The following is a 14,397-nucleotide window of genomic DNA, read 5'->3' on the forward strand; positions in this document are numbered from 1 at the left end:
TAAACAGCATTACAGAGAAGTAGAAGTAAGAAACTCTTGTGAAGATCTCTCGTGAAGTCTTTGGAAGTGTATCCTGTAGCCAAGCCTTCAGATGACAGCAGCCTTGGCCAGTATCTTGACCATGAAGGGGAGCAGAAATTGTCACCCCCAAATATGCTACTTTTGCATGAAGATTATTTTCAGGTAAAGGCAATCAAAAACCGAGCAGATTCAGAAGAAAAGATTTTTACCTTCCTCTCAACTGCCTGAATTTATATGGGAAAAAGAGTATATACCAGAAAGAGAGCTATTACTGGGGATAACTTTTTTTTTTTTTTAAGAGATTTTATGTATTTATCTGACACAGAGAGAGCAAGCAAGAGAGCACAAGCAGGGGGAGCTGCGGAGGAAGAGGGAGAAACAGAATCCTCACCAAGAGGGAGCATGGTGTGGGGTTGATCCCAGGACCACAGGACCATGACCAGAGTCTATGGCAGACACTTAACTTGAGTAAGCCACCCAGGAGCCCCTAGAGATACCTTTTACCTAGGAAACTTATCGCTTGCATTCCTTTGAATGAATTTCCACCCCTTTATATCTTCAGACCCTTACTCCTTTCCTTAGCTCAGGATAATATAAGCTGAATTATCTGTCTGCCTTTGAGTCTTTATATCTTTATAGGGATTCCTGATATAATTTTTCTTTTTCTTTTGTTAATCTGTCTTACATCAGTTTAATTATTAGACCAGCCAAAGAATCTAGAAGGGAAGAAGGAGAAAATTTTCCTCCCCTACAACTACAAACTCCTGAGACCTTGACCTAGAATTATTTCTGAATTTCCGTCTAAGCCTTTCCTGAATTTCTGACCTAAAGAAACCATGAGATAATAAACATTTATTGTTTTAGGCCACTGAGTTTGTTACATGGTAAATGATCAATAATTAATATGTATAAATATAAAATTAACTGACAGCTAATTTGTTGGGCAAGATCACTCAGATCATCATGATATATAAACTCAGCACCATGTTGTTATTATGTATGAAATAAAGTATAAAACAAGGATTCTTGGTTTTAAAAAATTGCTAGTCTGAATATTGATAAATTTTTAAAACAGTAAATAGGCCTGGAGAAAGTTTCCTACTTTAAGTGATAATGCTTATAGAGAAAGAGATTTGATTCTGTCTGTAGACAAGACATGGGCTCTAAAGTGAGCTTAATTTCTACCCGTGTGATCTTTGTTGTTTCTAAATTTATTGGGTTTTTGTTTCCTCATTGACAAATGTTAATAATACCTTAATCGATATCAAAAGACTATTGTGAAGATTAAGTGAAATAATGCAGTTTAATTACTTAGGGCAATGAATGGCATTTAACAAGTGTTTAATAAGTATCAGCAATAATACTTGTATTATTATAACTACTATTTTTAAAGGATCAGTTGAATCTTGCCTATAGTTAGAGCATTATATCAAAACATTAGATCAAAAGACTTCCTAGTTAACAATGAGAGAATCCCACACCACTCTTAAATATTTATATTTGTTTTGTAAGTATTTTCTTATGTTTCAATTTTACTTCTTGATATTTGTGATGTTTTTTTTTAAAAAGATTTTATTTATTTATTTATTTATTTATTTATTTGACAGAGAGAGATCACAAGTAGGCAGAGAGGCAGGCAGAGAGAGAGAGGAGGAAGCAGGCTCCCAGTGGAGCAGAAAACCCAACATGGGGCTCCATCCCAGGACCCCGGGACCATGACCCAAGCCGAAGGCAGAGGCTTTAACTCACTGAGCTACCCAGGTGTCCCCATGATGGTTCTTTTTAAGAAGGCGACAGAACTAGGAAATACAAGTAAAGGACTGCCAGGAAATAAAGAAAAAGAAGGAAAGAAAGGTAGGAGGGAAAGATGGAAGGAAGGAAGGGAGGGAGGGAAAAAAAGAAAGATAGAAAGAGAGGGTGCCTGGGTGGCTCAATGGGTTAAGCCTCTGCCTGCAGCTCAGGTCATGATCTCAGGGTCCTGGGATCGAGCCCCGCATTGGGCTCTCTGCTTGGCAGGGAGCCTGCTTCCTCCTCTCTCTCTTTGCCTGCCTCTCTGCCTGCTTGTGATCTCTGTCGGTCAAATAAATAAATAAAATCTTAAAAAAAAAAAAAAAGAAAGAAAGAGAGAAAGAAAGGAGGAAAGGAAAGAAAGGATTTAGGAAAGTCAAAGACAAATAACATATAATTACAATTCATATTTGGCACCTGTATTTATTGCATCCCTCTGATTATTTGGCCCATTAAAATACAGGGAGTGTCAGTTATACCAGCAATTAAACATTATGTTGTCATGACTCCTTCGCAGTCTTGTAAACTACTGAAGACCACAAAGAGCTTTTATTCATGTAGGTTATGGCTATTGATATTTATAGTATTAAATATTATAATCGACAGATTTGAAAATATTAATTCATTAAAAAACTTTAATCCCATTGTTACTGTAAGTATATTTTATGGAATTAAAAAATTATTTTCCAAAACAATTAATGAATGAGAAGAATAGCAGTTTTATGTTTTGTAAATATCTTTAGTTTCTGAGTAATAGAAACATCTGTATTCTCAAATCTGTTTCTTCATTCACCCTATTGCAATATCACATGTCAGTAAGCCTCTGGAAAACCCCCTGGTGCACTCATTAGAAAATGATGGTGAAGGGGCGCCTGGGTGGCTCAGTGGGTTATGCCTCTGCCTTCAGCTCAGGTCATGATCCCAGGGTCCTGGGATCGAGCCCCACATTGGGCTCTCTGCTCAGCAGAGAGCCTGCTTCTTCCTCTCTCTGACTGCCTTTCTGCCTACTTGTAATCTCTGTCTGTCAAATAAATAAATAAAATCTTAAAAAAAAGAAAAGAAAATAAAATGATGGTGAAAAAAAGCAAATAATGTCTTAGAATTATTATGAAAACAGTCTCGGATTCTTGGATTCATGGGCTTTCCAGATCATACTTTAAGAACTATGAGCTACATCACTCTGCCACTTAAGGAATTCAGAGTCACAGTGGCTATACCTCAGCAGTATTAGGCTTATAAGACACTAGAGTGGTCCTGAAGGTTGTATGTTTTCCAAGTTAGCACTGGATATGCTTCTATAGGAAATATAGACTACTTCATCAGTAAGTTCATCTTAACTATGATTCTCACCGAAAAAATAATGGTAACAGTAACTGACGTTACTGAATACTATGGTCCAGGTATCACGCCGAGTCCTTTGAAGATGTCCTCTCGTCTAATCTTTCAGCAGTCTATCGGTCTCAGTTTTACAGATAAGAAACTGAATCTTCTAAGTAACTGGCTAGAAATTACACCAGTAATAAGTGCCAGGGAACTGGCATTAGTCCTCAGTCTGGCTGACTTCAGGACTTCTTAAGCTGCTGTCTACTATAGTGTAAGAACCTATTTTTTATTTCTATATTTTAGCCAGAGGCTTCCATTGAGGTTAAACAGTAACATTGTTGTTTAACCCTTAAACTGTCCCTGTTCCCCTTACCCAGGGGACCTACTTAAAAACAAGTCAGGGAAACCAGCCTCAGGTAACAAAACACAGATACAAGGATGGGTCAGACCAGGTGGAGACATCCGATCAGTGGGGGGTTGCATACTGTCTCCCTAGCTACCAAGGAGTACGGCCTCTCCGCCACCCCCACCCCCGCCCTTTGGGTGAATTTCTGGCGCCAATCCTAATCAAGGTGTAATAGGCAGGTTCTAATGTCTACTAGGGTAAATTGTAATTCAGTTGGTCACCTAGCATCACTGTGGAGTTTGCTGTGTGTGTTACAATCTCATTGGCCACCTGTGCATGCCCAGGCCCGACCGCATGGCCTTTGCCCTTAAAAGCTAGTCTGTGAAACAGAGAAAGGTCGCCCTCTCTCTGTAAGAGGTGCGGCCCTGGCTGGCCAGTTTGATTCTTGATGCTTGGCGCGAAATAAAGCTTTGCCTGACCTTCGCTTTGTATCTGTCTCGCTCCTTTAATCACGGACCCATTATTTGGGCATAACAATAGTACACATGTTAAGGAATAAAAGAAAGGGTACAGAGCTGGTTTTCAGCTGTTTACAGTTTACTAAAAGAGTTATGATTAATACCGCCCAAATAATAGGAAAGTGATCTAAGTGATATAACTAAGTAGAATGTGAAACCAGTGTTGCAGGATTTCTAAGAGTAGATAGTTCAATGGACACTGAGCTGAAGCAGTGACAGACATTTTCAAGAAGTTCCAACTGGAGCTGATCTTATTGGCACAGAATATTTAAAGATAATGGCAGGAAGACAGACCAGAAAAAAGGAAAATGATGGGGAAAGCCAGGGAAGTTAGGAAGAAGCATAGCATGAGAGATATACTAAGGAAATCCACTTGATGGAAACAAAAGGTTGATGTGGGGAATTAAGGAGGATCAATTCAAATAGACACGTGGACCACATAGTCCTTTGGAGTTCATGGCAGAGGTCTGGGAGCACCCCACTCCCATGTCAGCACAGACAGCCCTACTACAGCAGAGGTTTTCACATAGCGAGGGAACAGAAGCTATGATCTGATAAAGCTATGTAACTCTAACTTTTAATCTGCAACATGCTGGCATCTTTTTCTCAGTCCATGAACTTTGTATTTGTGTCAGGAGTGGAATCAATGACTACAGTTAATTAAATGAAGTTCAACATTCTTTCATGCTCTAAAGAGTAGTATTTCTCAATTCTGAATACCTTCAAGGGGATTAAATATTAAAAAATCTCTGGTGACAATATAAAAATATATTTGTGTTGTGTGTATAACTGGTATGAGGTACAGCAGGAGAGATTTCAGTACACTTACAATTTAATATTAATAATGTAAATAATCTAGTTATTTCACTGACTCCAAGTCAAGTTTTTTGCTTTTCAGGATATGCACACTTCATGCAAACTACACACTCTATGATCAGAGAGACCATCGACAGACATTAGTATTTGGTAGATGATCTTTATCAACATTATAACTGACTAACCTAGAAAGGATAGTGTTCATAGAATGCTTTATTTCTACTCTTAAAGTTTACTTCTATGTGGAGGGGCACCATTAGCTTAACATTATTTCTTGTGGAGGAAACTGACAAATGGATTGGGAAACTGGAAACACTATATGTGCAACCACACCCTTTTCCCCTAACCCTTGGAAGTCAACCACCTCCAGTTGATGTGGTTCTATTGTGGGTGAGTCTATTTTATTTCTATGCTCAGTTTTAAGAGACCCCTTACCTATGAACTTGAGCCACATTCTCTAAGACAAGGTTTATCAGTAATGAAGATGATATTTTGGCTTCCCTTTTGCCTTATTGTATTTTTTTATTACCCAATTGCTTCAGATTGCAAGCAGAGAAAATTGATATTATTTATTGAGCCTCCAAAGACTCAAAAATATTGATAATTTTTTTAAGGATGAAAACATCCTGAGAATAAAGTAACAGCAATTTCCACGATAATCAAGGGAAGTTGGCCCTAGGATATTTGACTTAATCAAACAGATTGGTTGGCACAGTGTCAGAAATTTTTTTTCAATCTAACAAGAAATTGCCCAAGATTTCAGGTAACGTAACTATGAAAATAGTTGGTAAAGCAAATCCTAATACCTCAATCTTTTTAATTACTTCAAGTTTCTAATGAAATTCAGAGGTTTCTTTAACTGAAATCTCTTAGGTCAGGGCCTTCTAAAAAAATAAATTAGGTAGATTTACCTACAGTTTTCCAAGATATATGAGAATTTCTGAAAGATATGTATGTAACATTGAAGGTAAATTCTTTTTTTTCCTTAAAGAAAGGCTCATAATGGAATCATGTATTGTTTTCTTGAGAAGTTATACAAAATTATGTCTCACATAGCTATTCACAGTGTTGGTGTTTAAGAAGTCTCAAATTCTTTTGAAGTATTGGCAGTTTTTCTGAGAGAGGTCAATTTAAAAATATACAAGAAGAGAGATTAAATTATCGATCATTTTCTACTCTGGAGATTAAACACCAAATCTCCAGAACATATACAATCAATATCTATGTATTATGTTAAAAATTACAATCACAGACAATTCACTTGGAAAACGTTGAAACTTATAAAGACTGGTTCAGCTATTATCAGGCCAGATTTTACCAGGTGAATTGTTCCACTATTATAAACTAACTACTCTTACATTATTAGACCCTCAGTTACTGCATGGGAGCAGTGATAATATTAGTGGTGATAAAGGAACTCATTGTTTACCCAAAGAAATATTTAACCCTGAATTGTGAGTTTGAAAACATCAAAATGGTACCAGAATGGGAAAACTGGTCTAGAAGATCATTATTCTCTTTACCATTCTGGATAATGACAACAAGACCACCAATGAAATTTTAGTGTTGGCTTTTTCTTGTTAAAAACAAGCATTTCAGGGTGCCTGGGTGGCTCAGTGGGTTAAGCCTCTGCCTTTGGCTCAGGTCATGATCTCAGGGTCCTGGGATTGAGCCCCATATCAGGCCCCTGCTCAGTAGGGAGCCTGCTTCCCCCTCTTTCTCTGCCTGCCTCCTTGCCTACTTGTGATCTCTGTCTCTCTGTTGAATAAATAAATAAATAAATCTTTAAAACAAACAAAAAACCCCAAACATTTCATTCTCTCTCTCAAAGAAAGATTTTTATTTATTTATTTATTTGAGAGAAAGAGAGCACGTGTGCACGTGCGCAGGAGCAGGGGGGAGAGGCAGAGGCAAAGGGAAAAGCAGGATCCCCACTGATCAAGGAGGCTAATTTGGGGCTCAATCTCAGGACCCTGGGATTATGTCCTGAGCCAAAAGCAGAGGCTTAACCAGCTGAGCCAACCAGGTGCCCTCTCTCAAATAAATAAACTGTTAAATAAAGGGGGGGGCACCTGGCTGACACAGTAGTTAAGCCTAAATCTTGTTTTGGCTCAGGTCCTGATCTCAGGGTCATGGGATGGAGCCCTCTGAAGGGCTCCCTACTCAGTGGGGAGCCTGCTTCTCCCTCTCCCTTTGTCTCTCCCCGCCACTCCTGGCTCCTGTGTTCTCATGCTCTCTCTCTGTCAAATAAATAAAATCTAAAAAAATATATATATATATATTCTCTCTGTCCCTTTCTCTGTCCCATCCCCTGCTTGCACTTTCTCTCTAAAATAAATTTAAAAAAAAAAAAGGCATTTCTTTCTTTGTCAAAATGTAAAGACTTGGTTTTCCACCCATCCCATGCATTAAATGTTATCTACGTCATGTCAAAATATAAACACTGGAAATAATTTCTCAATTAATTTGAAGACATGCTGGTAATAATAAATGACAATTCAGAGGTTTCGAAATGATGTGAGGGAAGAAGACCTTCCTGTGCCCTGTGGCCCTTCTGGCTGGATTTAGACTCAAATTGATGTAAGACAGATAAAGAGGAGAAAATAAATTTATTAGGCATAGGTATGGAGAGTGCACACAGACATGGAGTTCCAAAGACAGTGAGCTCAGGAGGGGGTGTTCTGAGAATGCAAGGGGGAGAAAGTTCTTTTGCCAGAAGGTGAAAAGGGAGGTTTGGAGAAAAACAAGGTTGCTCTATTATTCAGATAAGTTCCTTCAGTAAAGGGGAGTCTCAGTTAATAGTTGTGGATCTGGCACAGACTCTCTTTTCCAATGTAAATTTAGGCAGCTATGGGGGAGGCAGAAAGCTTTTCCTGCATCTGCTGGGTTTTCATTACTTATTCATTTTTTTTTTCTTTATAAAAAAGATTTTATTTATTTATTTGACAGAGAGATAGAGAGCACAAACAGGGGGAGCGGGAGTTGGAGGGAGAGGGAGAAGCAGACTCTCCTCTGAGCAGGGAGCCTGACAAAGGGATGGATCCCAGGACCCCGAGACCATGACCTGAGCTGAAGACAGCTGCTTAACCAACTGAGTCACCCAGATGCCCGATGATTACTTCTTTTTTTTTTTTTTTTTTTTTTTTTAAAGATTTTATTTATTTATTTGACAGAGAGAAATCACAAGCAGATGGAGAGGCAGGCAGAGAGAGAGAGAGGGAAGCAGGCTCCCTGCTGAGCAGAGAGCCCGATGCGGGACTCGATCCCAGGACCCTGAGATCATGACCTGAGCCGAAGGCAGCGGCCCAACCCACTGAGCCACCCAGGCGCCCCCGATGATTACTTCTAACCTGAAAAAATCTTTATACTAAAATGGCACATTTTGAGGTGTCTCATATGGCACCTCTTCAATAATTAGTCATTGATTTTTCCAAAACATCTTTCAAATTCTAAGATACAAATATAAATGGAAACTCTTTAATTAATTAATTAAATTGATTTTAATTAATATTTTTTCGTTTTGATTTTATGGATGTAAAAATGATTTTTTTGGATAAATTAAAGTCTGACTGTAAGGTCCTATTCAACCAGAGTGGTCCCACCTTGGATAACAGCCATTTTGTTGTTTATGCAGTAAAACTTAAATTGACCCAGCCTCCCCAGGGGAACTTATTTAAAAGCAAGTCCAGGAAACCAGTCCCAGGTAACAAAGCCCAAATATAAGGATGGGTCAGGTCAGGCAGAGATAACAGCCTGAATGCAGGGATGAGTCCGGTCAGGTGGAGACATCCAATCAGTAAAGCACGCATACTGTCTCCCTAGCTACCAAGGAGTGTGAGCCCCACCTTTTGGGCGCCAATTCTCACCAAGGTGATAGGCTAGTTCAAATGTCTACTATAGGGTAAACTGTAATTCAATTGGTCATTTACGTGTGACCAAGCATGACTGTGCAGCTTTCTCTGTGTGTTACAATCTCATTTGACACCTGTGTGTGGCCAGGCCCAATCAAATAGCCTTTACTCTATAAAAGTTAGTCTGGGAGGCAGGGAGAGGTCTTGCTCTCTGCCAGTCGGTTTGATTCTCGATGCTTGGCGAGAAATAAAGCTTTGCTTGACCTTCACTTTGTATCATTCTTGCTCCTTTAATCACGGACGCATTATTGGGGGACCCAACACTGAACTTGATTTTTTAGGATTAATCTTTCTTACCAATTAATGGGAAAGAAACTCATAACTCTAAAACATTTGGAGTCTGATTATTTGAAAAATTATTATCAAACATTGGGTAACTGGAAGATGTCAAAAACAGCAATTAGTTTCCGTCTTTAACTTCTATAGAAATTGAGTGAATTATGTAATTTTATTTTACTCTTTTAAAATTTATTATTATTATTTATTTATTTATTTAAAGATTTCATTTATTTATTTGAGAGAGAGAGAGGGATCACAAGTAGGCAGAGAGGCAGGCAGAGAGAGGGGGAAGCAGGCTCCCTGCTGAGCAGAGAGCTCAATGTGGGGCTCCATCCCAGGACCCGAGATCACGACCTGAGCTGAAGGCAGAGGCTTAACCGACTGAGCTACCCAGGTGCCCCATATTTTTTATTTTTAAAATATTTTATTTGTTCATTCGACAGAGACAGAGACAGCATAAGCAGGGGGGTGGCGGGCAGAGGCAGAAGAAGAAGCAGGGTTCCCGAGGAGCAGGGAGCCTGATGCGGAACTCAATCACAGGACCTTGAGCTGAAGGCAGATGCTTAACCGACTGAGCCATTCAGGCACCCTAAAGTATGTAATTTTAAATTACAATTCATTAAGTTTATTCTATTATGGAAATTGAATATAACATATACAGGACTGAATTCAGAAAAAAATGCATATGCTGTTTGCTATTAGTAAAAAAAGAAAAAGCACCTTTTGTATTTTAATTTTAATACATTCTGAAGAACTAGAAAGATGTTCATACAGGTAGAAAGGGATGAAAATACTATAACATATAATGAATAAGCAAACTATATGATTGATGTATTTATTAAAACATCATAACACAATAGTTTTAAAATTTTAACCAAAATCTAGGAATTTATGCAAATTTTCATTATAAGTGTGAATATGCTTTCTTCTTTGAACTAAAAAAATCACATTCTCATCCTGGATTCATTTCTGATATTACTGATTAAAAACAAGCTTTTTCCTTATTTTCATTACAAGAATAGTTTTTATTATTCAGTTTCACCTATTAACATATGAACACAAAGGAAATGGAAAATTAACAGGTCCCATCTCTGCCCCTTCCCCCTTTAACTAGTTGTACAGTTTAAAGCAGGTTAAATCGGGCCTGTGGCCTGTTTTTAATGTCCTCTGTGCTAAGAATAATTGTTTCATTTTTAAAGGGTTGTGTGGTAGGCTGAATAATTCCTCTTCTTCAGAAGATATCCATATCTTATTCTCAAGAAGCTGAGGATATGCACATGTAATATATCATGGCAAAAAAGACTTTGAAGATGTGATTATGTTAAGGACCCTAAAATGAAGAAATTATCTTGGATTATCTGGGTGGACCCAATGTAATCCATGGGTTTTTTTAAAAAATAAATAAATAATTAATTTATTTGACAGAGAGAAAGAGATCACAAGTAGGCAGGCTGGGGGGGCGGGAGGGGGCGCGGGAAGCAGGCTTCCCACTGAACAGAGCCTGATGCGGGGCTTGATCCCAGGACCCTGAGACCATGACCTGAGCCAAAGGCAGAGGCTTAACCCACTGAGCCACCCAGTCGCCCTAATCCATGGGTTCTGAAAACTGGAAATTATTTCCTGTCTATGGTCAAAGGGAGATGAGAGAAAAGCAGGGTCAAAGAGACGCTGCTACAGTATTGACTTTAAAGATGGATGGAAGGCATCATCTGCCAAAGAATGTGGATAACCTTTAGAAAAGATGTGCCAATAGTTTCTCCCCTAGAACTTCTAGGAGAAGCCCTGCCAATAACTTGATTTTAGTCTGGTGAGATCCATGTTAGACCTGCAGTCTATAGAATTCTAAGATACTAAATTTGTGTTTTATTAAGTCACAATTTTCGTGTGGTGATTTGTTATAGCAACAATAAAAAAATTAATACAGGTGGTAAGAAAACAAAAGAGTAAGTGATAAAAACACATAAGTGATTTAAAAAACACTAAAATATTTATAATCAGGGCCTTTAAAACTTTTGGTTGAGGGGTGCCTGGCTGGTTCAGTCAAAGGAAGATGCAACTCTAGATTTGGGGGGTTTATTTTTATTTTTATTTATTTTTTCAAGATTTTGTTTATTTATTTGACACAGAGAGAGAGATCACAAGTAGGCAGAGAGGCAGACAGAGAGAGAGGAGGAAGCAGGCTCCCAGCTGAGCAGAGAGCCCGATGTGGGGCTCAATCCCAGGACCCTGAGATCATGATCACTAAGCCACCCAGGCGCTCCTAGATTTGGGGGTTTTAGAACCACATTGGGTGTAGAGATCACCTAAATAAATAATTGTTAAAAAAAAAACTTTCTGGGGCGCCTCGGCAGCTCAGCGGGTTGAGCCTCTTCTTCTGGCTTAGGTCATGGTCTCAGCGTCCTGGGATGGAGCCCCACATTGGGTGGCCTCTCTGCTCAGCAGGAAGCCTGCTTTCCTCTTTTTCTCTCTGTCTGCCTCTCTGCCTACTTGTGATCTCTCTTTCGCTGTCAAATAAATAAATAAAATCTTTAAAAAAAAAAAAACACCTTTCTGGTTTAGACATTAAAATTTCTTAGCCTTGGTTTTTCAGACATAGGACTTCCATATAAATTTTTGGCTTGCATATTTTGAAAATGTGATTTGGAATAACAACGTAAGTTAAAACCAGTCCAATATGGTAGCATGTGAATATTAGATCCATGTGGTGTATTGGGACAACGTTTTTATCTATCTATCGTCTATCTATCTACTGATGGGCTGGAATTTATCGCAGAACAAAACTGGTACATGTGATGCTTTTAAAGTAGTGATTGTTCTAGCTCTACTCCACCAGGCATTATTGGGTAAGCATCATTGATGATAAAGAAGAAACACTGGATTAACAAATTTGGGAGGAATATCACATCTCTTAATATAGTTGAAACTCGGCTGATAAGTCCACTGTTTGGATGTGATTATAGGAATAAACCAGGCTAGAAAAATGTGTAACAGTTAACTTAATCATTTTGTGTGATGTCAACAAGAATGACTGTACTTCTGCAGTTGGGAATCGAAACACATAAGAAATCACCATAAAAACAGGCCAGAAGTTCTGATTCTGGGTAAGACACAGGGAAATCCATCCTGTGTCTCCCACTGAATAAAACTGTAAAACTAGACAGAATGCATAGTAGAGGTTATTGAGGACTCTGAATAGTAAAAAGTGACAGTCCCAGATGGTTTCTTTGGCCAATTCTCTCAAACACTTATATAAGAAATAACATCAGTTTATTCAATCTATTCCAGAAAATATGAGGAAGGAATATTTTCTATCTCATTTTATGACACCACCATTAACATTATAGCAACATCAGACACAGACAACTCAAAAAGTCATAGTATCCCTCACTAACAAAAATGTAAAATCCCTCAATTATCAGATAGAATCAGAGATACATCAAAAGAATAACACCGGGGCACCTGGGTGGCTCTGTGGGTTAAAGCCTCTGCCTTTGGCTCTGGTCGTCGTCTCAGGGTCCTGGGATCAAGCCCCGTGTCGGGCTCTCTGCTCAGAGTGGGGCCTGCTTCTCCCTCTCTCTCTGCCTGCCTGCCTCTCTGCCTACTTGTGATCTCTGTCAAATAAATAAATAAAATCTTAAAAAAAAAGAATAACACCACAACCAAGGGAAGTTTATTCTGCAAACGCGAGGCTGGTTCAATATTTGAAAATCAATCAGTATAATCACCATATTAACAGTCTAATATTTAATATAATTGATGCACTTTAAAGCATTCAGTAAAACTCAATATCAATTCATGATTAAAACTTTCAGTGAGCAAGAAGAGTTGGTAACTTCCTCGACTGATAAAGGGCATCTACACAGTATCTACAGCTAACATCATTCTTAATGGTAAAAGACTGAATGTTTTCCTTCAAAGGTTTGACAGAAAGCAATGGTGTCTGCTCTTACCACTTATATTCTACAGCATACTGAAAGATTTAGCTGGTGCAATAAAACCAGAAAATAAAATAAAAGGTATACAGATTAAGGAGAAAACACTAAAATCTTCCCTATTTTTGGAGAATATGACTGTCTTCATAAAAAAAAAAATATTGAGATATCCAGAAAAAGCCAACAACAAAAAGTTCAATAAGGTTATAGGAAAAAGTATGTAGTGGGAAGACACCACAATAATACCCATTTCTGGTAAACATGCCTTTTCTAATCTCTTCTCTTTGAATGTGAATAGTACTTGTGACTTGCTTCTAAGCAATTAAATATGCCAAGGTGATGTGATGCCACTCCTGTGACTGTTGTAATACATAAGACTCCCTTGCTAAAAAGACCGTCTTTAGGGTTTCCATGTCTTTGCCTTTGAAGAAACAAACTGTCATAAGTCTTATAACCAGAAGGAAATAAGCTTTGCCAAATATCTGAAGGATCTTAGAAAACAATCCTTCCCCAGTAGATCCTTGTTGAAGACCCAGCTAAGTCAATTCCAGACTCTTAACTCATGGAAATTGTGAAATAATAAATGTCTATAGTTGTAAGCCAGAAAGTTTTGTTATAATTTGTTACACAGCACAGAAAACACAAAAATTAACACACAAACATCATACTTCTAAATACTAGTAAACTAGTATTAGTTTACTAGTTAGTTACTAGTATTAATAGTACTAATAATTGAACAACACATTATTTATTTACTAATTTATTTTAAAATAAGGAGGTTTTATTTTTTTTTAAAGATTTATTTATTTATTTATTTGACAGAGAGAGAGAGAGAGATCATAAGTAGGCAGAGAGACAGACAGAGAGAGAGAGGGAAGCAGGCTCCCCGTAGAGCAGAGAGCCCGATGCAGGGCTCAATCCCAGGACCCTGGGATCACGACCTGAGCCGAAGGCAGAGGCTCCAACCCACTGAGGTGTCCAACCCAGGTGCCCCTGGACAACACATATTTTAAAAAGAAATTATAGAATGTCTAAAAATATAGTATTAGGCACAAATCTAATAAAATATGTGTAGGATCTATATGCTAAAAACCACTAAATGCTAATGGAAGAAATCAAATAAGACTCAAAATAAGTAGAGAGACACACTATGTTCATAGATTGGAATTTTCAACATAGTGCATACCAGTTTTCCTCAAATTGTTCTAAAGATTTAATGCAATTCTTTTTTTTTTTTAAAGAATTTATTTATTTATTTGACAGAGAGAAATCACAAGTAGACAGAGGCAGGCAGAGAGAGAGAGAGGGAAGCAGGCTCCCTGCCCAGCAGAGAGCCCGATGCGGGACTCGATCCCAGGACCCTGAGATCATGACCTGAGCCGAAGACAGCGGCTCAACCCACTGAGCCACCAAGGCACCTGATTTAATGCAATTCTAATTAAAATCCTTGCAGTGCTATTTTA

The 14,397-nt window shown here is 38.3% G+C and overlaps 1 protein-coding gene across 7 annotated transcripts in view; it reads right to left on the reverse strand.

The window, feature by feature from the left end:
- Positions 1-14,397, reverse strand: part of MAGI2 (membrane associated guanylate kinase, WW and PDZ domain containing 2) — a 1,359,941-nt gene that overhangs the window by 775,069 nt on the left and 570,475 nt on the right. The window lies entirely within an intron of this gene.

The sequence above is a fragment of the Mustela lutreola genome, chromosome 4 (assembly GCF_030435805.1).
Source record: "Mustela lutreola isolate mMusLut2 chromosome 4, mMusLut2.pri, whole genome shotgun sequence".
NCBI lineage: Eukaryota > Metazoa > Chordata > Mammalia > Carnivora > Mustelidae > Mustela > Mustela lutreola.